Source organism: Podarcis cretensis, assembly GCF_951804945.1.
Source record: "Podarcis cretensis genome assembly, chromosome: 1".
In the NCBI taxonomy this organism is placed as follows: Eukaryota; Metazoa; Chordata; class Lepidosauria; order Squamata; family Lacertidae; genus Podarcis; species Podarcis cretensis.
The window spans coordinates 105,847,886-105,873,192 of NC_137170.1; positions in this window are offsets into that span (position 1 = coordinate 105,847,886).

Genomic DNA, 25,307 nt, shown 5'->3' on the forward strand with positions numbered 1-25,307 from the left:
ACACTAGCTTTGCCAGGTGCCTTAGATCTGAGTCTAATGCACTTGGAAAAAAATTCCTGGGTTACTATAAACCATGGGTAGGCAAACTAATGCCTGGGGGCCAGATCAGGCCCAATCGTCTTCTAAATCTGGCCCACAGGAATCAGTTTGTTTTTACATGAGTAGAATGTGTCCTTTTATTTAAAATGCATCTCTGAGTTATTTGTGGGGCATAGGAATTTGTTCATTATTTTTTTTCAAAATATAGTCCGGCCGCCCACAAGGTCTGAGGGACAGTGGACCAGCCCTCTGCTGAAAAAATTTGCCGACCCCTGAGTGTAAATAAACTCAGGGTGTATTTGCCGACCCCTGAGTGTAAACAAACAAAAACCAAAAACTGGGGGGGGGGGACCCAGACATTTTGTCAAATTTTAAAAAGCCACCCAGACAGAAATTTTAATCCTGAAAAAGAGGACGCGTCTTGGGCAAAGAGGACATAAGGCAACCCTATCTAAATAGGACTTACTTGGACAACCCAATAACAATACTGTTAGAACCTGAAGCCAAGACTGGTGGCTTTTCACCACCAACATATATGGAAGACTGACCACATATGCCAAGGAAACAAATATTTGTAGTCAGTCTGAGAGACATTGCCTGCAAGCCGCTCAAGAGTTTTAAGTGACACACCGTCAATGTCATTGTCATATAAAACCTCAGCCTCCTACCTAGGGATAAGTTTAATTGCTGGAGCACATCAGCAAGTGTCAAAAATCCTAATTGATTTTTCCTCTCACTCAAGCTATGCTACTCCCTCCAGGGCAATCCTTCACCATCCACACAGGGCATCGAGGAGAGGACAGCATTACAATTTTTATAGATTACTTTGCCATTTATCACAAAGCTGATGTAAACAGGCTTAAACGAGTCATTTAAAAAACAGTGTTTCTATGAATATGCTGCCAGAGTGTAATGTGCCCTTGAATTAAACTAACAAAATATAGAAACAGAGCAATCCTACACTTTGTGGGGAGGGCCGTGAGAATCCATGGCAGAGCCCAGAATGCCCCATTTTTACGGTTGCCATATTTCAAAAAGTAAAAATCTTGACATCCGCAAAGTTCTTGAGCTTTTCTTAGGAAAACCACCAAAACTATTGAGCTTTCTTTGGGAACAAACCCGAATTGTTGAGCTTTTGGGAGGAAAACTTCAACACAAAATAGTGATTTTAAGCTTTTGGAGCAGTTTCTGCTGATTTTTCCATCGCTGAAGTATTATTCTCCTCCAGCGAGCTATTGTTCTTCCTCTTCTCTGTCTGTTTATAGTAAAAGCAATGGTCCAACCAAAGTTAAACTCCTTATTTATTTATTTATTTATTTAAGTGGGAGAAAGCAAGCACGTGGCTTTTTTTCATCGAAATGAGCAGGATTTAAAAGTGGTTAACTCTGGTTAGGCTGCAGGAAAATAAATGAGTCCTTAAAAATCATGTGATGAGACTAAAAATTATGTGGCTCAGAAACACATAATTGAGCTATAGTCAATCATCAGCACAATGTATGTCTACTCAAAAGTAAGCCCCACTGTGTTTGGTGGGACTTGCCCCCAGTCCCAGATAAGAGTGTGTATGTGTGTGTGTGTCAGATGGCAGCATATGTCTACTTTGCAATTTCCAGGCTCTGACATGTTGTCTTTCTATTTTTAAAAGCCTTCTTTGTAACTGGGAAAGCTAGTTAGAAGAAGACGAAAGATAAGCAGCAATCTAATTTCTCAGGATTCTAAAGAGCCCACTAGGCCAGGCCTCAGTGCCTTGGGGTGAAGGTTGCCAACCCCTTTCCTACTTCATCTTATATTAAAGGACACATTGTACCCCTTGGGTACATCTGCATGAGAAAATTGTGGCACGGCTGGCTGAATTGCCGATATTGTGCCTGCAAAAATTGCCACAGGCTCGGAAGCTCACTCAGTTCATTTTTGGTAGTGCTTCTCTACCCTGCATTCACATATAGTTTCCTTATTGAGGGTGACATCTTCATTGACAGCAAGGTACTTATTTCAGATTTTGAAGCACAGCTCATTGAACCAGTAGCTCCTAGGAACTCCTAAGAAGCTGATCTAGGACTCCAGGGCCCATGATCGTACTGCACAGGGCTCCCCTGAATTTGCTCCAAAATGAAGCATTTTCAGGTTGGAGCCTTAGAGATGCTTTTGCAAAATAGGTCATGATTCCCACAAAAGAATTGCCAGCATTTGCCCTGTACAGATGTAAACATTTTGCATCTTCAGGCTGCCTGCAGGGAAGGATTTCTGTAGGTGCACATTCCAAAGGAACACATTTCATTTTAATGCCTTATCCATGCAATTTAGCTCAGAATATGTCAGGAGACCCTAAATCTGAAAGTGCTGTTTAGGAAGATATTTAATGTGTTTGGCAATAATCCTTTGGCAAGCCTGGACATGGCACCAGTCACCACAGAAGTGGCTTGCTTAAACTTGAAACTTACCATTTCCTAATTTTGGCACGACTTGTTCATCATGCACAATCAAGCATTCTATCCACATATCTGGCACTGCTTTTTAGAAAGCCCAAATTCATTTATATCTCACATTCTAGGATTATAATACGGCATTCACTCATATTTGGTGGGGTTTATGGCCACCTGGCTTCTATAAGAAAGATTCCTGTCTGTTTACATTTACTTGCCCCATATTAAAACAAAGTATTTTCCACCTTAAATCTCTAGACTTCACATTTCACAGAGTTTTAGCTGAGTCTGCTAAGTATATAGTTACATCTGTTTCTTTGCAGACTTTGAGCTCATGGAAATTTAGGAATATATTAAGATCTTTTTAAAAATGTGAATCAGGAAAAGAAGGAATATAAATCTCATATTGCTGCACTAGGCAATGCACCATAAACTTAGGAATGTCTGATATGTATGTCAATATAGTAAAAATAATACCCATATCATAAGTCTGATTGGAACTTTAGAAGAGAATTTTTCGCAGTCTCACAAGCATTTGTAAATTAGACATTAATGAGATGAGGGTTTGGGGGGGGTTAGTGAAATAAGCATGTATTAATGAACATCAGGGAACAATTCATCAGAACTGGGGGTGGATAGGCAGTATTTGTTAATCTAGAGAGCCTTTAATCATGCTAACTTCTGTGAGTGCATTTGCTTAAGGCTGACAGCTGCCACAAGCGAAGGGATAATAGTTGGTCAAGAGAATAAACTTCATCAAATATTAACTTCTTTCTAGAGTTTTTTGGAGCTGGTAGAATGAAAGGTAGCATGGTTAGTCCTGGGTTCAAATTCCAGTTCAGCCATGGGCAGGAGCCTCTGGGTCTATGTGTGGCTGCCCCTAGTGGTGAACCAATGAACTGTAGGCAGTAACTATCTCAGAGGCGCTGGACTGAGTCAGCTCACCCAGACTGTCTTTTGGCTTCTTCTGGACAAGCAACAAAGTCTTCTGGAACTCTGATGTAGTCCTGTATTTTATTTATGTATCCTGCTTTCTAATTTGCACCTCAGTTTTGACTCCTGGTTTGTTTGTAGGGAAGAAAGGACCTGTTAATTTCAGTTCCCCCAGTCTCTCATTTTTACAGTCTTAAATTAAGTTCTCCACATTTTTTTTGCATCAATTAGCAATTTTGGAAAAAAAAGTCCTCATGAAGATTTATCCCATCTTAGTTCAGATTTCTCCTAATAAAGACATTTTTCTGTGCAATTTTTACTTATGTTTACATTTTTGCAAGCAATTTCCCCTAATAGCAAGCATTCCCCAGAAAGAACTTACATCAAAGCAGGAACAATGCAGCAAGCAATGCTAATATATATATATACCAACTAAATATTTGTGTGTTTTAGCCAACCATTGAGACACAGGGATCCATGCATTGCTGTTGAGGAACTGTTCCAGCTGTCCAGCCTGCCATGATCTCTTGGGAGTAGGTTAATATGCGACCAATAAATTTAAATAATAAATCAATGAAAATTTCCTGCCTGGTTCAACTTACTTCATCAAACATGCCACAGATGTCAAGGAAACCACATCAGTTTTGAACACTTGATGCTTTCTCATATTAGATACTGCACTGAATTTTTATGCAATATGTCACTTTAAAAGAGATGTATTAGTGCAATTACTTCCTTTGCAGGTTTGTAGCCAAGTCCCCTGCTTGTTTAAATGGCCATTGTCCTGTAATTTCTTATCCAGCGATATATGTATAATCACTATCATCGTTCTTTACAATTGGAATGTAAAAGGAGCTAATAAAAGCCAGTATATGAATGGCTTCCTCCCTTTCAGCATCTTAGTTGCCCACCCCAAGATTGTTTTATTCTGGAGTAATTTGCTGCATTATATTACACATTGTGTCCCATGATTTAGCAGTAGAATTAAAAGGTTGCAGTGCAGACTCTGAGGCTCTGGCCCCCTAAATGTGGCAGCCATTTCCCAGAGGCATTGTGCCTTTTCAGACTTCAAGGAGAGAGGAATTGCTTCCATATTCATGGGAAACCTATGTTTAAAGGCCAGGAGGGACAATTATAATAATCTAATCTTACCTCTGCAGAGTACAGGCCATGGAATTTCACCCAGTAATTCCTGTATCCATCCTTCAGAACAAGGACATTTCTTTCAGAAATGCCATTTGAAGCTTGGTACAAATGCTTTAAATGCCAGAGTATCTATCAACCTCCCATTTAGGTAATTCCATTATGTAATTACCTTGACTCTTAAGAATGCATATGCCTTATTTTCCAGATTGGCTTTGTTTTGGTTTTGGTTTTTAAAAAATGAAGCTTCTACCTACTGGGTTTGTTATGATTCCTGTTTCCTGACTCTAGCAAAAAGTTGGTCAGATGCAACCAGCATTTTTCACAAAATGCCTTCTTATTTATTATTTCCTGAAATATAGTCATGCTTCTCCACATAGGTTTATGTTTACTGAGGAGTGTGAAATGCAAACTTAAAATATTGCCCATTCTAAGTTTCAGGGATAAGGCAGAACATAAATTTCAGAACAGGGCAAAGTCCATTCCAAATCTCTCTCTCTCTCTCTCTCTCTCTCTCTCTCTCTCTCTCTCTCTCCCTCTCTCTCTCTCTCTCTCTCTCTCACACACACACACACACACACACACCAGAGCTCTGCTATCAGCCAGGAATGGATAGCATACACTTACGTTTTCAGAAACACAACTAATATCAGTGCTTCAGAGGGAAAATTTAAAGAATCAATATTGAGGTCATGGTGGGTTAATCCCCCCACCCTCTTTCTGATCCAAATTAATCCAAAATGACTGCCCCTGTCCTTTTAAAATTAAAAGTACAGCTATGAATAGTTAAATTAATCAAATGTTTTTAAAATTCATTTTTTCACATTTTAAAGCTAAAAAGCCAAAGCTAAGAAGCTGGATCTTTTTTTATGCTGCTTATTTTGTTACAGGATGCAGCTAAAGCAATTAAGATCTATCTATATCCATCCAACATGGCAGCGTTGGCATTCAGGAAGGGGTTGTGTCTGTCCTTTATGAACACTTTGTCCTGAAATTGCTACTTGTCACATGAGGTCTCCTCCTGCATTGTCTTCCTTGAGAAGATTCACAAAGCTTCAGGGATGAATTGGCATTTGCATTTTGTTTGAACTCGCTGGCCAATTCCATTAAACAGGAAGAAGGGAAGCTAATTTTCCGTGTTGCTGCGGGATGTGGATTTGCAGGCTTTACAAATCACTTTTCAGTAGCTGCACAAATATTTTGATTAGTTTGCATCCCAAATCATTTTCTCCTTGTGTGCCTGTGAGAGCCACAGAGACAGTTGACCTTCTAATTGTCATGCAACGAAAACCCTCTCCTTCCTCAGTGCCACCTGATCCTGATTCCTTGCCAATCTTAGAATGTAAAACTGTAGAGACTGGGATAGGAAAGTCAGTTGGTTAAACCTCCAGCTCTGAGGCAGAATTTTCTTTTCCCAGATAAACCCATACAAGCTAGATCAACGGAGACAGAGGGACCGTTTTGAGGCTCAAGACCACCTTACCCTAGTCGGAAGCTGTCAGGGAATGGATTCCAGTCGTGGACAGGGCTAAACACACAAGTGGTGTGTAGCCAGACCTGCACACAATCATGCATCCAAAGCTATTTGTCATGGAAACAGGCAAATATTCAATTCTTAGTAACTCCACTCAAGTTTCACCTTCTAGTTTCTCCTTTTGCTTCTACAGTGGTACCTCGGGTTACAGACGCTTCAGGTTACAGACTCCGCTAACCCAGAAATAGTACCTCAGGTTAAGAACTTTGCTTCAGGATGAGAACAGAAATCGCGCAGCAGCGGCAGAGGCAGGCCCCATTAGCTAAAGTGGTACCTCAGGGTAAGAACAGTTTCAGGTTAAGAACAGACCTCCAGAACGAATTAAGTTCTTAACCCGAGGTACCACTGTATTGTGAAACTTGTTGTCACAAAGTGTAACAGTGTCTGTCCATTTGAGTGCTTTGAAGGGGATTTAGGAAAGTTCATGGAGGTTAAGACTACCAGTGGCTACTAGTCATGATTACAAACTTTGACCTAATTGTTCAAAAGGCATCTGTCAGGTTTAGCATTTCTCTCACACAAGACATGAGACACTGGCAGTTCAACTAGTTGAATTTTATTTATCAAGAACAGGCTTACAGCAATCCAACCTTCCCACAACTCATTCCTCACCGTCGGAGTCAGTTGACGCAACTGGCTTCTGGCCCCTTCCAAGGCCAGATATACGCCAAGCCTGATATACACTTCCTGCTGGTCTTCCTTTGTTCAAATCGCTTGCTCCGCCTCCTACTTCTTGGAGACTCAGGTGTAGCCAATTCCTCCTCCTCTGGAGTTGAATCCAATCCCCTCCTACCACCTGCCTCCTGCTCCTTCATCTCTGTACTGCTGCAAAAACTTACAGGCAGCAATCCAGAGCTAGAAGGGCTTATCTCACTTTCTTTGTGTGAACGAATCAAGTTCCTGTTTTCTTCTGCCTCTTCCTCCCCCTCTGCAGAGTCCTCTTTGCCGGCCATGTCTCTGACAGCATCCGCTTGCTGTTTACACCTGGCCTGTGGGCCAGAGGTTCCTAACCTCAGTCAAGTTTATCATGTACCACACACAGCACAGCCATATAAAGGCAACTTGTGTATTGGTTTAAGGCTGTCAAGACCTACATGGATGCAACGTACCTTAAATATTGTCTCCTGTTCCTATTTAGATATTGTCATCTGTTCCAAGAGAGCATGGGTGAATCCATGTTGAGCCCAGGCAGCATTTTGCATGTGCAAATTTCCTGTGGTGAGTTACAGTGATTGACGCACACACACATGTGTGTATCCGAAGCAACCTTGACTTAACGCCATGACTTTAAATGCATTCCGTTCATTTAACTGCTTTCCTCATCCATACGCAATAGCTAAGAATCCTCACAAGGAGCCATTTTCTTCTTGCAGAAAGTTTAGCAAGGGCCTGGCGAAAAGATACCGTGGTTTCGCCTCCTTTCTTCCCTCAGAATCTTACGCTGCAGATGTTCTGTTAAGAGTTTCCTGTATATTTTTATGATTCATGCAGCCACAAGCATGCAAAGAAAAAGAAAAACTGTTGAAAGATAGATGCAATGCCTTGTTTTCAAAGGAACTCGTTTTGTGGCTCAGTTGTATAAAACTGAAGCTTTATTGTATGACTGCAAGGCGTCTAGGAAGTGTATTTTTCTCCACTTACAAAGAAACCTGTATGGAAGAGCCATATGCTAGAATATAAAGAGCTGTATGTGAGTGGCAGAGATCTGTGAAGAGGATGCTCCTGAGAATATTTCTTCTATTTTTACAGTGAAAGGATCCACAGTACTTAACAATATCAACTCTCCTGGGTGGGGGGGAAATACACGCTTCGACAAGTGTTTCTATAGAATGCTTTCCCCCCACTTACTGTGAGGCACTCAGGCTATTTGTTCCTTTTAAGCAGAGGCCTCCATGCTGTCTTGTGGGTCCGCCTCATCACTTAACCACCTATGCTACATGCATCCACTTTTTCTTTTTAAAAAGGCTGTCATCGTAGGATCAAAAGTGAAGGACGAAATGGTTCAAGGAAACTTAAGACAATTTGACTCTTTAAAAAGTAAGCTGACAGCAGGAAAAGTACACCAAAGTTGTACAAAGTTTATTTGGAAAATGGAGGCTGACAATGTGAAATGAATTTCAGGGCTTCAGCTTTTTCTGACCTATTAAAAATGTACTTCACAGTGACAATGAATTAATTGGTAGCAGCGGAAGCTTCAGCTGTACACACACACACACACACACACACACACACCCTTTGAAACCTGAGAACTAAGCCGGAGATTAACAAAAGTCTCAGGTCACCCAAGTGCCGTTCCCACAAAAGTCCTGACCTCCCAGCAAGTTTGGGAACCTTCTGCCCCACCTGCCTGCAGAGGCCTTCTGTACTCTTGATTCATGACTTCATAGGGTCAGGGCTGCAAGGTCTTAGATGCAAAGTAACGAACAGGGAATGAGAGTCAAGGAAGGAAACTTCGAATTCTTCCCTTTCAGAAAAGGGCGAACAAGAAATTAGATATATTTGTCATGGTGTGAGGCAGGGGCTTTAAGGACCTAGCAAAATGCTCTTTTGATCAGGTCTTTCTGTTGCAGATCCTTCTGAAATTCAACCAAGTTGTTTGTGTGTGTTAGTATGAATATTAGCAACCACGATGGTTGTCAATGTAGTGTGTTGCTGTTTTGATGGGTTCTTCCAAAAAGGCTAACGAAAGGGGTCCACATATATTCAAGCCCCAACCCATCAGGTAGACAGCAACTCATTAGTCAAGCCTTGGGATGTGTCTAGCATCCAGAGAACTGTAATGTTTCTAGCAAGCCTGCCCCTTGATCCAGACCAGGATTTCAGAACGGTGTGGGTTCATCACAGGCTACTCCACACCAGGTCTTGTAGTCTGACAGGGAAAGAAGAATTCTGGAAGGGATAAACTAATATACAAGGAAAGAATAAAATGATACTTCTGCAAAGTGCCATCTAAATCCAGAGAGCTTTCTTCTAAGAGTTCCAGGCCTCCAAATGCAACAGGAGCAGGAGGCACTTTGCCTGCTTTTGCAAACCAGGTCCCAGGTATGTTTATGTGCACTCATTATACTTATATTCTGCTCTTCCTTTGGGAAGCTCAGAGCAGCTTATGTGGGAGTCCCAGGCACTTTCTCATCCAGACACTAACCAGGCTGAGACCTGCTTAACTTTATGAATGTTAAGAGTGTTATGTTTCCTCAGCCCATGTGGAGTTCATCAAGGAATGACTGCAAAGCATCATTGCACAATAAGGAATGGGGAAATAAAGGCTAAAGGATGAAGGCAACACAACCCTGTGCAGCATGACTTAACCTAAAATGTCTATTTCCAAAGATGCACTCATATTTTGTTCAATAAGCTGTTAGTTGGAAAGAGTTCCTGGGGGGATTGCAGCGTGAGGTTTTCTGACCAGCAGGCCAGTCCTAGTGTACAGTGCAAAATCCCATGTTATTTTACGTTACCCTTTCTTACCCAAATCCTGTATCACGCTACAATTTCTGCATAATCTAAGCACCCAATAGGGCAAAGCCTTCAAGACAGAACTCTAATAAAGTTTCCTCTGCAGAGGTCTACAGTGTAGCTGAGGGTCTGTGGCTCTGAGGAGCAGAACTTCAGATCCATCCATGATCATGGAAATGTTGGGCAAGAGAAGCTATCGTATCCCCTCTTTTCAGATACAGCTTTTTACTTTTTTAGACCTTATTACATGGGCACAGTTACCCCTATTGTATTACAGTTGGGGGAGAAATATGGATATGGATAATCGACTGGCTTTGCAGGAGTGGTAAGAACATCAACCTGTTTATGGCAGTCCCATACAGTTTATATGTAACTGGGCAGGATTTCTGTAAACAGGCTGTTGTTTTCACAGCCCTTTGAAACTCCTGAAAAGGGGTTATGTATGAAGCAAAGCATAAGGATAGATGCCACCATTATTACATCAATGACATGTTACAGAATGGTGCACAAAAGTCCAGAGGGGCGCACATGCACACAATTTATTAAAAGTAGCAGGAATCTTGCAGGAATTCTCATCAGAGAATTAAGCATTATAATTTCATTTGTCATGTAGATATGAACATTTTGCAAATAACCCTAAAACTCAGCTTGGGAGTTCCTCTCCAGCCACCAATAAAGATATCAGAAAATGGCATTGCGCCATACATTTCCCAGAGGGAGTTCATGGCCACATACATTATGTCTTAGTCATGTTATAGTCCTGACAAATAGTTGCTCTCTATATTTTCCAATAATTGTGTCAGAGGTGATATTCAGTAGTTTCACTATGATTAACTTAACAGCACATATAAAATGTTCAGAGCTATTGTATTTGAAAACCACAGATTGAAACTAGAAGGATATTTTATATACTGTACATACATTCTTTTCTCTCCCCTCACCCTTGCTCTTTCTGAAAAGAAATATTGAAGTATGACTCAGCTAGGCGGGATGATCTCAAATGATGTGTCAGCTGAAGAGAGAACAGATGCACTTTCACAGGGTGAAAAATTAGATGGCTTTCAGTTTTTGAAGAGTTAGAAATAGACTGCCATTCAAGCTATGATCACCTAAGGCTTTAGATGGGTAAAGCTGGTGTGCTAGATATGGGGCACTTCCAGGTGGTGGCTATTTTGTGGGTGGGATGCAATTGCATACTAGCCAATTCAGGCTGCGCAATTTGAACAGATTTGGCATGCTCTCACAACAAACACACTTCCAATCAAAATCAAACTTTTCCAATAAAGAGAATGTCAGTGAAATGTACTGCAAAGTGTGCAATAACAACTGCTTGAAGAAATGTTGCCAACAAATCACAGTCAGTGCAAAATAAAGAGAATCACCCACAAGCTTTGTGCATGTAAGTCAGGAGGAGGGTTTGATAAAGAAGTTGCCTGGGGGTGACTTTAGTCCAGACTTCGGGAAATGCCAATTCGGGTTCTGCCAGTTAAAACAAACTCAAAATACATTTATTTACTTAGAAATAAGTATACTGTGGAAAGTATTTCCAAGCAAGGTTTACTGTACAGTGGTACCTCGGGTTACAAACACTTCGTGCTACAGACTCCGCTAACCCGGAAGTAGTACCTCGGGTTAAGAACTTTACCTCAGGATGAGAACAGAAATCGTGCGCTGGCAGCAGGAAGCCCCATTAGCTAAAGTGGTACCTCAGGTTAAGAACAGACCTCCGGAATGAATTAAGTTCATAACCAGAGGTACCACTGTATCTGTTACCGGACTGGAATGATTATGCGGAAGTTTCACTGAAAGTAGTGGCTTTTACTTCTAAGCCATATATTTGGGATTTACCGTATTTTTTGCTCTATAAGACTCACTTTTTCCCTCCTAAAAAGTAAGGGGAAATGTGTCTGCATCTTATGGAGCGAATGCAGGCTGCGCAGCTATCCCAGAAGCCAGAACAGCAAGAGGGATTGCTGCTTTCACTGCGCAGCGATCCCTCTTGCTGTTCTGGCTCTGAGATTCAGAATATTTTTTTTCTTGTTTTCCTCCTCCAAAAACTAGGTGTGTCTTGTGGTCTGGTGCATCTTATAGAGCAAAAAATATGGTAATTATTCCCCCCGCCAATACTTCTACTCCGTGCTATAGTTTGGTATGGAAGAAAGAAGATTTACCTGATTTGTGCTGATTTTGGCCTGACTCTTTTCCTGCGTAGAAGGATGAACATCAGTTTTACGCGACGTCTGCCTGAACTACCTGCTGCAGTTGGAGAGATGTGCTGTGGTTTCTCTCAACCTCAGTTCACTGCTTCTTACCAATAAGAAGCCTGCAACAAATCAAAGCAGCAGTCAGACAGCACAAATGCTCAGTGACATAAGAAAGTCTCATTAAAAACAGCGCCGGTGACTCTCATACAAATGGTGAGCAGAGAAATGTGGAAGTCTCCTTTGCTGTGCCACTCCAAAGGCTGTTATTTCTGCCACATAACACCCCCACTCTCTTATCAGCGAGGGATGAAAGACAGCATGGCATTATAAACAGGAAACACAGGCTAATTCAAATATTGTTTCTATAAGCATTCACAGCAAAAAGAATTTTGTTGGCATTTGTACCTTACAGGGTGTGGGGGGGGCATGATGAATTTAAGTGACAGACATAGTATGAGGGAGAAGGAATGGATGAATAAATAAATAAAAATGAGGTGCAGCATACCAAGGTTTTCTAATGTGACTTAGGCCCATTGAACTTGTGTTGGCTTCGGGCAAAGTGAAACAGCCCTGTATTGTTCCCCTGAATATAGCATGGTCTCCAGATCACTCCATCTCTCTCCCTGCCCTTGCACTGGGGCATAGATGCAGGCCTGGGTTTAAGAGTGTGACCAAACCATTCTATGCAATCCTTTTTAAACAACCTGTGTATTCCCAGCATATGCCTAGAGCCTGAATGAGTAATTTTCAATAGACAATGCTTAAGTGAAGGAACACAGGAAGCTGCCTTACACTGAGTCAGATCATTGGACCATCTAGCTTTGTAATTGTCTACACTGATTGGCAGAAGTTTCAAGCAGGGCTTCAGCCCTACCTAGAGATACCAGGAATTGAACGCGCCACCTTCTACATGAAAGACAGATGCTCTACCACTGAGCCATGGGGGTAGATGTCCTGCTGGCAGTAGGGTCGAAAAGGGGCCAAGTCTGAGGCTGCTATGCCACCAGCTGAAGACTCCTGATGCTGAACTTGAGTCCACTGAACTAGGCTGCTGAACCAAAGCCCACTAAATTAGAGCCAATTCCATCATGAACAGCCTCCCCTGAGCCTGAGGAACCAATGACACCAGGAGTGTGTCAGGAAGTATACCCCCAGAATGCAGCCCATTTTTGGCCCTTTAGGGGTGTCTATTTTTTGACTAAGGGATGTAGACCTTGGGAGGGGTAGACTGGAAGCAGAGGCTAATAAGGCTTCAGTATACCTCTGGCTATTGTTGGAGCAAGTTGTTCACTTGGATCAGTGGTACTACTTTGCAGTCTCCTTGCAAAGTACAGGACCATGGAAAGCTCCAAGTGAACAGTGTGATCCAACCAAGGCTAGGACTAGACTGGAGCCTTCTGTGCTTCCAAGGCCAAATCATCCCTCCCAAACTCTGCTTTAAAGTAACCTACCACTGGTCCTCCTCTAAGACAGTTTCCTCTAGTGTTTCTGTGTAGAGGTCAGATGGGATTACCATGAGGAATTATAGAATATACATCAAGCCATCGTGTCCACGATGAAGACATTTTGTTGACTGGGTTTGATATATTGATGATAATTTCTGATGGTAATCCCATCTGACCCCTACATTTCTGGGCTGAAGGATCCAGCAAGCTAGGACAGCACCCAGACTGATGATCAGAATGAGGGTCCCGACAAAAACACAAAATACTTTTTGCATTGTTTTCATAGCTTTTTCTAAGTTTTAGTGAGTGTGTTTTATTAATTTTGGCTCTAGTCTGTTGTACCCTATTGATTTGTCTCAGAAAAATGTAAGAAAGTGATATCAGTTCTTAATAACAATAATATCAGGTCTTATTATTATAATTTTTATTTGACTTGATCACATACAATATAAAAGTAGTACATCTCAAATACAAAAGGCAAGTAAATGGTAGGTTGTTTTACCACAGACCGTAGCAAGCAACTTTTTTTATTAAAAAAATACTCCATCATAAGATAAATCATATGCCATATAAAATTGCCCCAGCATGATAAAATAACAATTTCAAAGCTATTTAATAATCAAATGGATATGATAGCAATCGTACAAGATTTAATAGAGAGGGGAATTGAAAGAAATGTAAAATAACCAAGATAGTGTGCTACATGTTTGAGAAAGTTAGATGTCATGTCATGCTTTGTTGTGACTTTGGCTTTATTCTAGTTATATTGGTGTGATGTCTTATCTTTGCTGCCTTCGAATAGTTTTCCAAATATGAATGTTTTGGAAACTAGACAGAAAGACCACAGGCAGTCTTGAAAAGCTGTTCTTGATTACATTTACTAGACTGGCTATAACAGTTTCCTGCCCATCTTTACCACGGTGATTGATGATAATGAAGATGAAATTTATGTTTGACCCATTCAGCACTAAAAGTGCTCCCCCGGGACAAGGAGAATCCTGCAAAGTTACACAGATGTGTGGCTATTAGAAGAAATGTAATTACAGCATTTTAGACATGGTTACAGAGGAGGGCTACAATCACTGGGTTGTTTTCTGCAGAAATGACATTGGCATGAATTGGGGGCTGCAGAAGCTGGATTAATGTCCAATAGGGTTTGTGTGGGCCAACTTCTTAGTGGCTTGTTGTTGTTATTGTTTAGTCATGTCCGACTCTTCATGACCCCATGCACCAGAGCACGCTAAGCACTCAGGTCTTCCACTGCCTCCCACAGTTTGGTCAAACTCACATTAGTAGCATCGAGAACACCGTCCAACCATCTCATCTTCTGTCATCCCCTTCTCCTTGTGCCCTCAATCTTTCCCAACATCAGGGTCTTTTCCAGGGAGTCTTCTCTTCTCATGAGGTGGCCAAAGTATTGGAGCCTCAGCTTCAGGATCTCATTCCAGTGAGCACCCAGGGCTGATTTCTTTCAGAATGGATAGGTTTGATCTTCTTGCAGTCCATGGGACTCTCAAGAGTCTCTTCCAGCACCATAATTCAAAAGCATCAATTCTTTGGTGATCAGCCTTCTTTATGGTCCAGCTCTCACTTCCATACATCACTACTGGGAAAACCATAGCTTTAACTATATGGACCTTTGCCAGCAAGGTGATGTCTCTGCTTTTTAAGATGCTGTCTAGGTTTATCATCGCTTTTCTCCCAAGAAGCAGATGTCTTTTAATTTCGTGGCTGCTGTCACCATCTGCAGTGATCATGGAGCCCAAGAAAGTAAAATCTCTCACTGCCTCCATTTCTTCCCCTTCTATTTGCCAGAAGGTGATGGGACCAGTAAGATCAATTGCATCTAAATCCTCTTCACAAGACTTCTTCACGCATTGATTCAAAGCACTGGCTAGCCTCAAAAATAGGCAAACTGGCTTGCTCAGTATGTAAGGCCCACATATTCAGACCAAACCCATGCAGTGTTGAAGCTTTTGCACAAACAGAAAGGCTTCCTCGTTGCAGATTAAGGTTGTGTAAATCTGTTAATTTCAGTTTCAGTTTCTAACTTTTCCAATCTCAAATTCAGTTCTCCATATTACTATATGAGTTTCCAATGAAACAAAAAGTCCTAATAATAATTCATCAGCATTTTAGTGAGAATTTCTCCTTATATACACAGGTTTGTGTGCAATTTTGTCCAATATATACACTTTTTTCTCATTTAAAAGAGGGGGATGCTGCTTCATAGGGCACTTTTGCAAAAAGCTTAAAGACAGGGACTATCTTAAAGCTACAAATCTTTTAAGCAAGAAGTGTGGGTGGGATAACCTCGAGCCCTTGGAATAATTCCTTGGCCCCAGTTTGGGAAGTGCTAATCTAACCTATGAGGGCATTATTATTCTGCTTTTTATTAATATTGGGTGGTAAATCAAAAGTTTTACTGAGAATAGGCCCATTAAAATTTATGAACATTACTAAGTTAGATCCATTCATTTCAATAGGTCTACTCTGAAAGTTGAATACCAACCATTTTGCATGTCTATAAACCATTCTGTATACAAAACAGCCCTATCCCCATAGTAAAATAAAACACAGCAAGCAAAAGCCACTATCTGTGTGCTGATGGTGATAAACTTTCACATTCAACCCAATGCATCTCCTAATGTCACATATTATACAAATTTGCGAGTGTTATATATGCTTTGCACAACCTTCTCAGTAAGTAGGCTTTTTTCTTTTTTGCCAAAGCCAATTATTTTTCCAATAGACACTTGAAATTTGCTTTCTCTTTGTGTAGATATTCCTAAACTGCCCGACCCAATGCATTGCACATTGCAGTGATGCTAATTAGCCACAATGATACATTTGAGCAGGAGCAAAGACTTTATCTGGGCATCCATATGGCTAAGTTGAATATGTGGAGATGTACAAGAGACCACAGAACCTCAGCCTGGTGCGTTGCCTAGGCTTGCCATAGCTGCCATCTTCACCATCTGTGCTGGAGCTCTTAATCCTGTTTTTCTCTAATGCATCTCTCAAGATTTCAGGTTAACAAGATGATGAACACTTTTTCCTGATGCTTCCTCAACGACCTTCCTTTACCCTCACAGCTGTCCAGTAACCTAATGGGACTGATCTATCAAAACAGTGTTACTATTGACATCTTTGCTACTTGGGCTTGTTAGGAGTTTGGGCAGTGTTAAACCTCATCAGAGAGCAGGTGTTTATTCATTTTCATCCAATCTCTGTTGTGTCTTTTATATCTGCCATAAAAAAAGACGACAACTCATAATTATACATGACCTCAGTCTTTGCAACTGAGCAAATGTACTTGCAAACTGCCAAGTAAATGAAGGAGATACTGGAAGCGCCTGTCAACAAAATGCCTTAACAGCAACAACAAAATCATACAATAAGCAACCACAAAACCTAAATACTCCAACATTTGTTACACATAAATACACTATTTAAGAATGAAACACTTTCTTCCATCTATTTAATGCTTTGTAAGTATCTCTGGCTGCACACTGGGATGTAGAAAGGAAAGGAAAGGAAAAATATCAGAACATATCATAGACTCCTGTGTAAACACACCAACCACTGTATAGCCAAAGCTTCCATGGGCCATTGGAGGTGTTCACAGGAAGGAAATGTCTAATGCTTGCTCCAAGACTATACAGTGGTACCTCTGGTTATGAATTTTATTCGTTTCGGAGGTCTGTTCTTAACCTGAAACCATTCATAACTTAAGGAACCACTTTAGCTAATGGGGCCTCCCACTGCCGCTGTGCCGCTGGCACACAATTTCTGTTCTCATCCTGAGGTAAAGTTCTTAACCCGAAGTGTTTGTAACTTGAGGTGTTTGTAACCTGAGGTACCACTGTACTAAGAATTGGTCTCCTTTGGGAGGAAGGGTGAGATTAAATTTTTTATGAACTGCAAAACACTTGGGACCCACCAACCTTTCATTATTTACATCTCCAGAAGTTGTTTGACCAATTAGGTGCAGTTAGGTAATTTTAGACTTTGGACTTGTGGTAGGGGGCTAGACAGGAATATAGTGATGCTGCCTAATACCAAGTCAAGCCATTGGTCCATCTTTCTCAGTAGTCTCCACACTAACAGACTGCAGGTCTCCAGGATTTCAGGCAGGAGAACATTGTCAGCCCTACCTGGAGATACCATGAACTGAACCTGGGACCTTCTGCTTGCAAAGCAGGTGCTCTGCTATTGAGCTATGGCTCTTTCTCAGATGGCAATGTGTATTACTTTGCTTTCTTCAACGTGTGGTAATCCACCCCTGGTGTGTTGATGGCAGCGGCACGACGCTCAGCTCATTCAATGGATTGGGGCTCTGGACCTCTGCCCCAATGTCCTACTAAAGAGAGAGGCCCTTGGGGAGAGTTATGTGAGACATAACAATAATGGTTTGAGTTATTCCAGAAGATTTATGGTTAGGGACAGAAGGATCTGTCAGTTTTTCACCGTTTCTCAGCTTTCCAGTCTTAAATAAAGTACTCCATATTTCTGTGGTTTTGTTTTTTTAATCCTCATGGAAACTCATTAGCATTTTGATTTCATTAAACACATTTTCCGATGCAGTTTTGACTAACGTACATATTTCTGCAAGTGGTTTTTTCCTAATGCTCTTTTCGCTAATCCATTTTGAAGTGCTGTTTTCACTAATACATCAAATTTTTGGTTGGAGGATTGCATTGCAAAATTCAGACAAGTGTAAATTTCAAAAGATGGCTATGTTTCGGTTCTTACATAGTTTCAGAAACTGCAAATTTGATAGATTCACATTTAAGGGCCAACCAAATCAAATTTCTCCCCATCCCTCCTTACAACAGAGTAAAAACCCCAAGGGATGTCGCTGTTACTACAAAGTTTCAAAGACATGATCGCAAGAGCTTTATGCATGAAACTGTAAAAACTAGCACCATTCCTGATGGCGGCGAATGAAGGAGAGGTGATGTTTTAAACATGATTTTGCTGCTAGGAGTAGCTTACCCATGGAATTGCCATTCAAAAACCATCAATCAAATAAAAATCCAATAAACAAAGGACCCCAAAGAAGCAGGCGTACTGGTCTCAGATACAGAATTTTGTTTGAAGCCGTCATTCTGGTATTTGTTCTAAGGCTAACCCTAACCCTAACCCTTTAGCAGTCAATAATTCCATCTTTTACTGTCCTTTGAGTTGATGCCTTGCAACTTTACGTGGCAGAGAAGGACATTTAAAAATGATTACTGCGCTGTACAATCTGAACCAAATAAAAATACATGTCTGACTATTCTGCCTGCTCTAATGAACTCTCACAAGAGCTGGAGTGCTAAATAATTCAGCCGGGGAGCTTGGGGTGTTAGAAGAAATGCAGAATTGAAAGAGAAGCCCAGAAAATTATGTGAATCAGATACAAGAGCAGCCAACAAGGGAGTGGGGTTCTTATTTAGAAATAACGTTCGCAGAATCAGGTGTAATAATATGCTTCTTTGTAATGGCTCATTCTGGCCCTTCTGCATTTGGATTTATCTTCCATCATTTCACTTCCAGGCTCTTTCTGGGAACTTAGTTTACATGGTTGTGTATGTATTGTGGGGTTTACATATTTGCTGGATTTTTTATGAATATCTTTCATTTTATTGTTGCCAGTTCTGAATTATACTCAGTGCTATTTTTCTAGAAAAAGAGGTGCCAGAACTCACCATGAATGCCTCCCTTGCTCTCCTGTAATGGCAAGGCTGCTCACCTGAAAGGTGCTGAGCTGAGTTCCGGCTAAAAAATAGTCCAGATTATACTGTAGTTGCACCATTGGAGATGCCTATTGAAATTTTGAAAAGGGATAATCTATTCTGAGATATGGAAAAAAATTAAGGACTATCCCTTAGATTAGCAGACATGGCAAAATATATCCAAGATACAATGCTTTTAACATGGTCATAAATATTAGTAATAATATATTTTTTTAATCCACCCTTTACCCTAAGGTTTCAGAGTGGGTTGTAGCAGTAAATATGACAATAAAAACATCTTACAACCACAGAAAATATAAGTTCTCTTCTTTGAAACTTGGCAAAATGAGCCATGCCGCTGAATTGTCTACATCTGTGAAATGGCGGAAAATGCAGAACACTGTAGCAAATGCATCACTATTGTGTTTATTTTCAATTCTCAGAAAAGCGTGGCTGGATGACAGGGCCATAACATTCATCACTGGAATAAGATCCATCTTACAATCAGATACTGTGTTTTCAGCCGTTAATCTTCTTCGGCCAGCCTCTGGCCCTCATTACATTCATCTCTCTTCATAGCACTTCTGTGCACTGTAAAAAGATAAAATGCCTTCCGTGATGCCTAGAAGCAGAAGACATATATTCTAATTCTGAATTGCATTCCCATTTGTGTTTGCAACTGCTCTCTCCCACTGCTCTGCCAGGCCTTGTGGCATGCATCTCTCTGTCTCTCTCTCTCTCTCTCTCTCTCTCTCTCTCTCTCTCTGTCTCTCTCTCTCTCTGCCTTTTACTGGAGATGATGAGAATGCACATTCCCCAAACAGCCCTCCACTAATTGGATAAATCTGCATGGCCTAAGATTGTCCTCTCCTTGGCTTACTCCTCCCCCCCCCTTTTTTTTTTACTCCCGATTTGCCTCAAAATCATAGCAGTTCCAGTGCATGGGAACTTCCTTCTGGGCTGCCCCCATCCTTTTTGTTTTCATTCCAGCTTGTGTGTGCAAAGACCTTTTCCCCATTGCTCAGATCCTTTTGTTTTCTCATTCCTTGCACTGGGATATAGAGTGCACAGAAATGGGAAGGAGGGAGTGATCCTCTCCATCAGTAGCAGCTATCCCCAGATGTGCAAAGCACATTGATTCCCAAATGCCTGACAGCCAGCTGCTTCTTGGTTGCTGGGGAAACACTGCACAAGGGACTTTGACAAGTGTCAATCACATGACATCATTATGGCATCAGTAATGAACAGGTGGGTACCTGTCAAAGTTCACCCACAGGCGTGGGGATAATCATGTGACCTACTGAGTCAAAAAAGATCTGCATTTGTCTTACAGCATCTGATACATTTTTTTTAATTAAAAAAAAACTTTTTCAAGCAGCCCCTGGACTGTTGGAAAATTTTGGTCATCCCCGAGGGATATGCTGAAACCTGCCCTATTTCACCATCCATGAATTTTAGGCACAACAGTGGATCCAGTTCTAACATGGTTCAATATTTTTTTAATATTATTGGAAGATGCAATAGGCTTGGTCCATACTCCTTCCATTACTTCTCTCTTGGTCCATGATGTCTTTCATTCATCAACAAGAAGTAAAAATAGAGTTTCATTTAACATTAGGGAAGCTGAAATTTATTGGAAGTTTTTTTAAAAAAAAAAACTGCTGGAAAAATTTAACTGACCCACCCAGTAATATTTATCAAAATACTACCCACAGATAGGATGGAGGATTTGCCTGGCCATTTTTCCTACTCACAAAGTATCAATGCCTAGGCCCACAGCACCATGTAGCCCAAGGGGTCTGACCCTCACTGTTCAAGGAAATGTTGTGAAGACATCAAAGAGGAAGAGAATTGGGTGCTGGAAATATGATCAAAATGAACTGTTCTTCTGGAATCCTCCATGCAAAGTGAACTGCAAGATGTTCTTCCTGGTCAAGAGAACCTCCAGGGCAGCAAGCAGAGGAAGAGAAGCAGATCACTCCATACGACAAGCAAAAATAGTAGACCACCTACTCCTTACTGTTATCACCACAGACATTCATTTGCCATCTCCCTGTAAACCTAAACCGCACAGGTGACCAGATTCTTAGCACTGCTCAGAGAAGACAGTAAATAGGCAGAAGCAGCAAGAAAAAGGGGGAGGTGCACAAGGGGTTCACAATGCCCTCTCTGCTGGGGTGTAGTTTGGTAAATGCCCAGCAAGTCTTTCCCTTGATCCCTGTTAGGATGCACCAAAAAGCATCAGTTTCTGAGCCTGTATGATAAATTCTTCTTCCCATTGATATTGTGGATCTAGCCCTGATTCCAATGGAGACTGCTGTGTATCAGGGACTGAATTTGCCCATGTGGGAAAGTGTCTTAAGGGGACTAATATATTAAATAATGGTCTGTGCATGTATTAGCTGTGGAGTGATCTCATTCAGAAGCATGTTGTTTCTTGGACGTCCAGGCTTTCATTTTATATATCTCAAACATTGGAGCTGAGTAATTTCATAAAGGGATTAGAAGACATCCACATCAATAAGGCTAGTCTCAGCAGTTAGCCTAGCTGGGACAAATTGGAAAAGGCTATCACACTTTGTGCTTCAAGGCAGAAACTGATCACCAGCTGAGGGCAGACAAAATTTTACTCTGCAGTATAGTGTTTCACAGTGTTGTATATTAAACTTTCCCCAACTTCCCCCTTAAACACCTGGCAATAACTATTCCATATGTAGCATGTTGGAACAGATGGGATGATGGGTTTTTCTGCCATGGCGTTTCATATGTTCCTGGAATCATATATGTTGTTCCCCTTAATCCTCATGCTTTTATTATGAACAGACACAACTCACTGCTTTTCATGAAGAGTTTTCAGCAACATGCACAATCACTGCCTTTGATGTTGACTGGCATCCCAGGCAAAAAAAGAGAGTTTGCTCCTTTGTTTAGCCAGATCCTATTCACACTTGTCCTTGGTGTCACTATGCAGTCAGATCATAAACGTTTATGTCATCATCTTATTCATTACATCAGTGGTGACAAAACTCTAGCCATCCAGACGGTGCTGAACTACCACTTCCATCATTTCTGACCATTGTCTATACTAACCATGGCCAACATCCCTGCATTTGGGAACCCTGATTGGGTAGCACCACACAAGAAAAGAACATTATTTAATAATAAATATTTAGGGGGCAATAAAGAAGAAGGAATTTAGGGAAGGAGAACGAGAAGTGTAGCACTGGAAATGGTTGATAAGAGTGAATATCCATGCAGTTTGGTCTCAGTAGTTTTAACCCCCAAAGTATAGGATATTTGGCTTTTATAGTGTACACTAACTTGTGCATTGCCTGAACTTACTTGCCCTCAATTGCTATTGGCATAGAGGGCAATAAAATTGTCTCTTCACTGAACATATGACATCTGTCTTGAGGTACTAGAGGGGTTAATGGAATGTGTTTCCAACATATGATATATTTAATAAGCTCTGAAATTGCTTCTGTGAAATAGCCACATAACTGCCACAACTCGATTTACAGCAGATCCTGCAAATAACAAATGTAATTACTTTGGAATCAACATAATATTAGGTCAGACTGACTTACATCCCCACTGGTTTGGTAGGAATGTACTGTAACGAGGCTGAACCAACCGTATGTCTCCAATCGTGTTCACTCAGTGAGCTCTTTTAAGTGATACAGAATGCAAATCTCTCAAAAAATATGCAGCCTTTATGAAATCTGACAAATTACTCGCTTAAGAGTTGTTGTTGTTTTTTAAAAAATATTACTGTATTGGCCCGAATATAAGCCACACTTTCCCCGCAAATTCTGACAGTAAAAAGTTAAAGTGCAGCTTATATTTGCAACCTTATGCTGCCAGCAAAGTGGCGCAGCTCACCCCGCCCCCCGGAAGCAGCCCAGGAGCATGGGCCATGGTACACAGCTCGCCCGCCACTCCCAACGCTCCCCTGAGCCACCTAAGGAAGGGGGGAGCCCACCAGCAAAGCAGCATGGCTCCCCCCAGGAAGCAGCCTTGGAGCGCAGGCCATGGTGTGCAGCCCACGCGGCACTCCCAAGCCTTCCCCCAAGCACAGGTCAGTTGCAGACCATGGGACTTGCCCTGAAGCCAACTACGAGTATTTTAAGCACAGCATTTTTTCGTGTTTCAAAGGTGCCGATATCTGTGTTTGTTCATTGTGAATGTAGTCCTAAGGTTATGGCCTGACCATAGGTTGCAAAGCAGTGATGGGTGATCCCCAACTCCTCAAACAGGGTTGGATTCGAAATAAGCCGTCTGCAAAAGTGAAAAATAACTCGGCTTGCTTTTGAGCCAATCTGCGTTTGGACTGGAGGCCACCAGCAGCAGCCCAATCCCCAAGCCTCCCTCCCTTATCTACCCATAAGCCTCCTTGCCTGCCCCCTGCTCCTCCAAATACCCCCTTCCTTCCTTCCCACTCACCCACCCTCCAAACCCTTTTTTTCCCCTGCCCCACATGCCTGGCTGCTGCTGCTGACACTCTTAATTTGGCGGGGAAACAGGAGCAGAGTAGAGAAAGAAGTCTCTTACCACCTCCCTCTGGTGCTCCTGTTTCCCCGCCAAATTAAGAGTGTCAGCAGCAGCAAGAAGTCCACAGGGAAACTATTGAAACGCCCCTTGGGAGAAACTACATTTCCCAGAATCAACTTAGGGACATATTTATTCAGGTATTTATTTGGGTTTTGTCTTTCTTTATTCCCCCCCCCCTTGAATTTTAAAGGTGTGGCTTATATTAGGGCCAATATGGTACAAGGAGAAGCTGATTGCTCTGCTTCCATACCTTTGCTTACATAATGTGCAAATTAAGATGAAATAGATGGTTCTGTTAGACGTTTGATGGGCAAGGAAGTGGGAGGGATGGGGAGTTCTAGGCCATCTCTTCCTCCAGTCCTGCCCCCTACCCCATTGCCTTAAACAGAACAAGGAGTGGTTCAAGGCTGCCTTAAAATCTGTCCCTACCTTTTAGCTGGAGGGAAGCCACTAAGCCAGGGCTGGGGAAGCTGTGGCTAAGGATGGGCAGAAATATCCATTTTTGTTTCTCACTGTTTCTTATTCGTCTGATCTTAAGTTCTGTTCTCAACATTTCCACATGAGTTTGTGGGTTATTGTTGTTTTAAAGCCATTTTGAAAATTCATCAGTGAATTTTTACTAGCATACCCTTTAATGTGCAGGCAGTAAAGGCCTATGAAGGTTTACTTGGAAGTTGTAGCAGAAAGAAAGATAAAGTTCGATTCGGTCATGTTACCAAATGCTCAGAGAGACTCCATGTTCCTCATTAACATATTTGAACAGAAATCGCACAATGACATGGGCAGCTAGTCCAGAGGCTGAGAAAGTCAAGACTCTAGTATTTTTAAGCAGTTTTGTAGGAAGAAGCAGTCTGAGACAAGAAAAGCTACATCTATAATTCCTTTTCCTCCACCACTGTTAACGCTAGGTTCAAATTCAGTTAAAATTACCCTTCAATACACTAGCTAATTCTGGTCCTACACACTTAAGCTCCAGTCCAATGCCCACTTACTTGGAGTAAGTCTCATTGAATTCAATGGGACTTGCTTCTGAGTAGACATGTATGGGCTTGCACTGTCACATCTTAATAAGATTCTAAATGAGGGTCATATTGCCCTCTGTTTCAAAAGATGTATCTAGCTTGGATACAGTAAGTACTGTATCACAATTCAAAGGTACAGGGGATGTGCTTCCCCATCTGCATCAAAAGATGCTTCTAGCCCATTCAGTGGAATCTAGGTAAAACAATGCAGATGGGCATCAATTTCCCTGGGGTGCAGGAGACCATAGCTGTCAACGTTCCCCTTTTTTTTAAGAAAAGGGAAAAGCTGACAGCTATGGCAGAAGACACATTCCTAATCCATTTGTTGATCTCTTGGGTTGGATAAGGACAACTATCTCTGGAGAGGCATTTTATCACTCAGACTTACTAAAATTATAATGCAAAAGAAAAGGAGCATTTAAAAAGTGAGTTGTGTGTTCATAACATTCCTTTCTTTCCTGTCCCTCTCTAGGAAAATGCAGATAGAACAGTCCTTCAGTGAACATGTGATGAACTGCATTCTAATGGAAGGCTGAGTTTGATCTCATTAAAAAACACCTTGCTTAAAATTCAATCCCCAACAGCTGTATATGCAAATTAGAATTTAAAAGGTTGCTTTGTTATACTCCTTTCATGATACATCCAATATTATAAGAACTCTTATGCTTTTTGCGGTGCAAATTATGCGTTGCTGAAGGACAGGCTATTAGATATGCAACCTCGGGTCTTCACAGACCTTACTAATGACATCAAAACCTTCTCAATGCAGCATGTTCTCATTATAGATCTTAAAAATGTTATTAGCTCTCCCTTTTTCTCCGTGTCTCTCAAACTAAC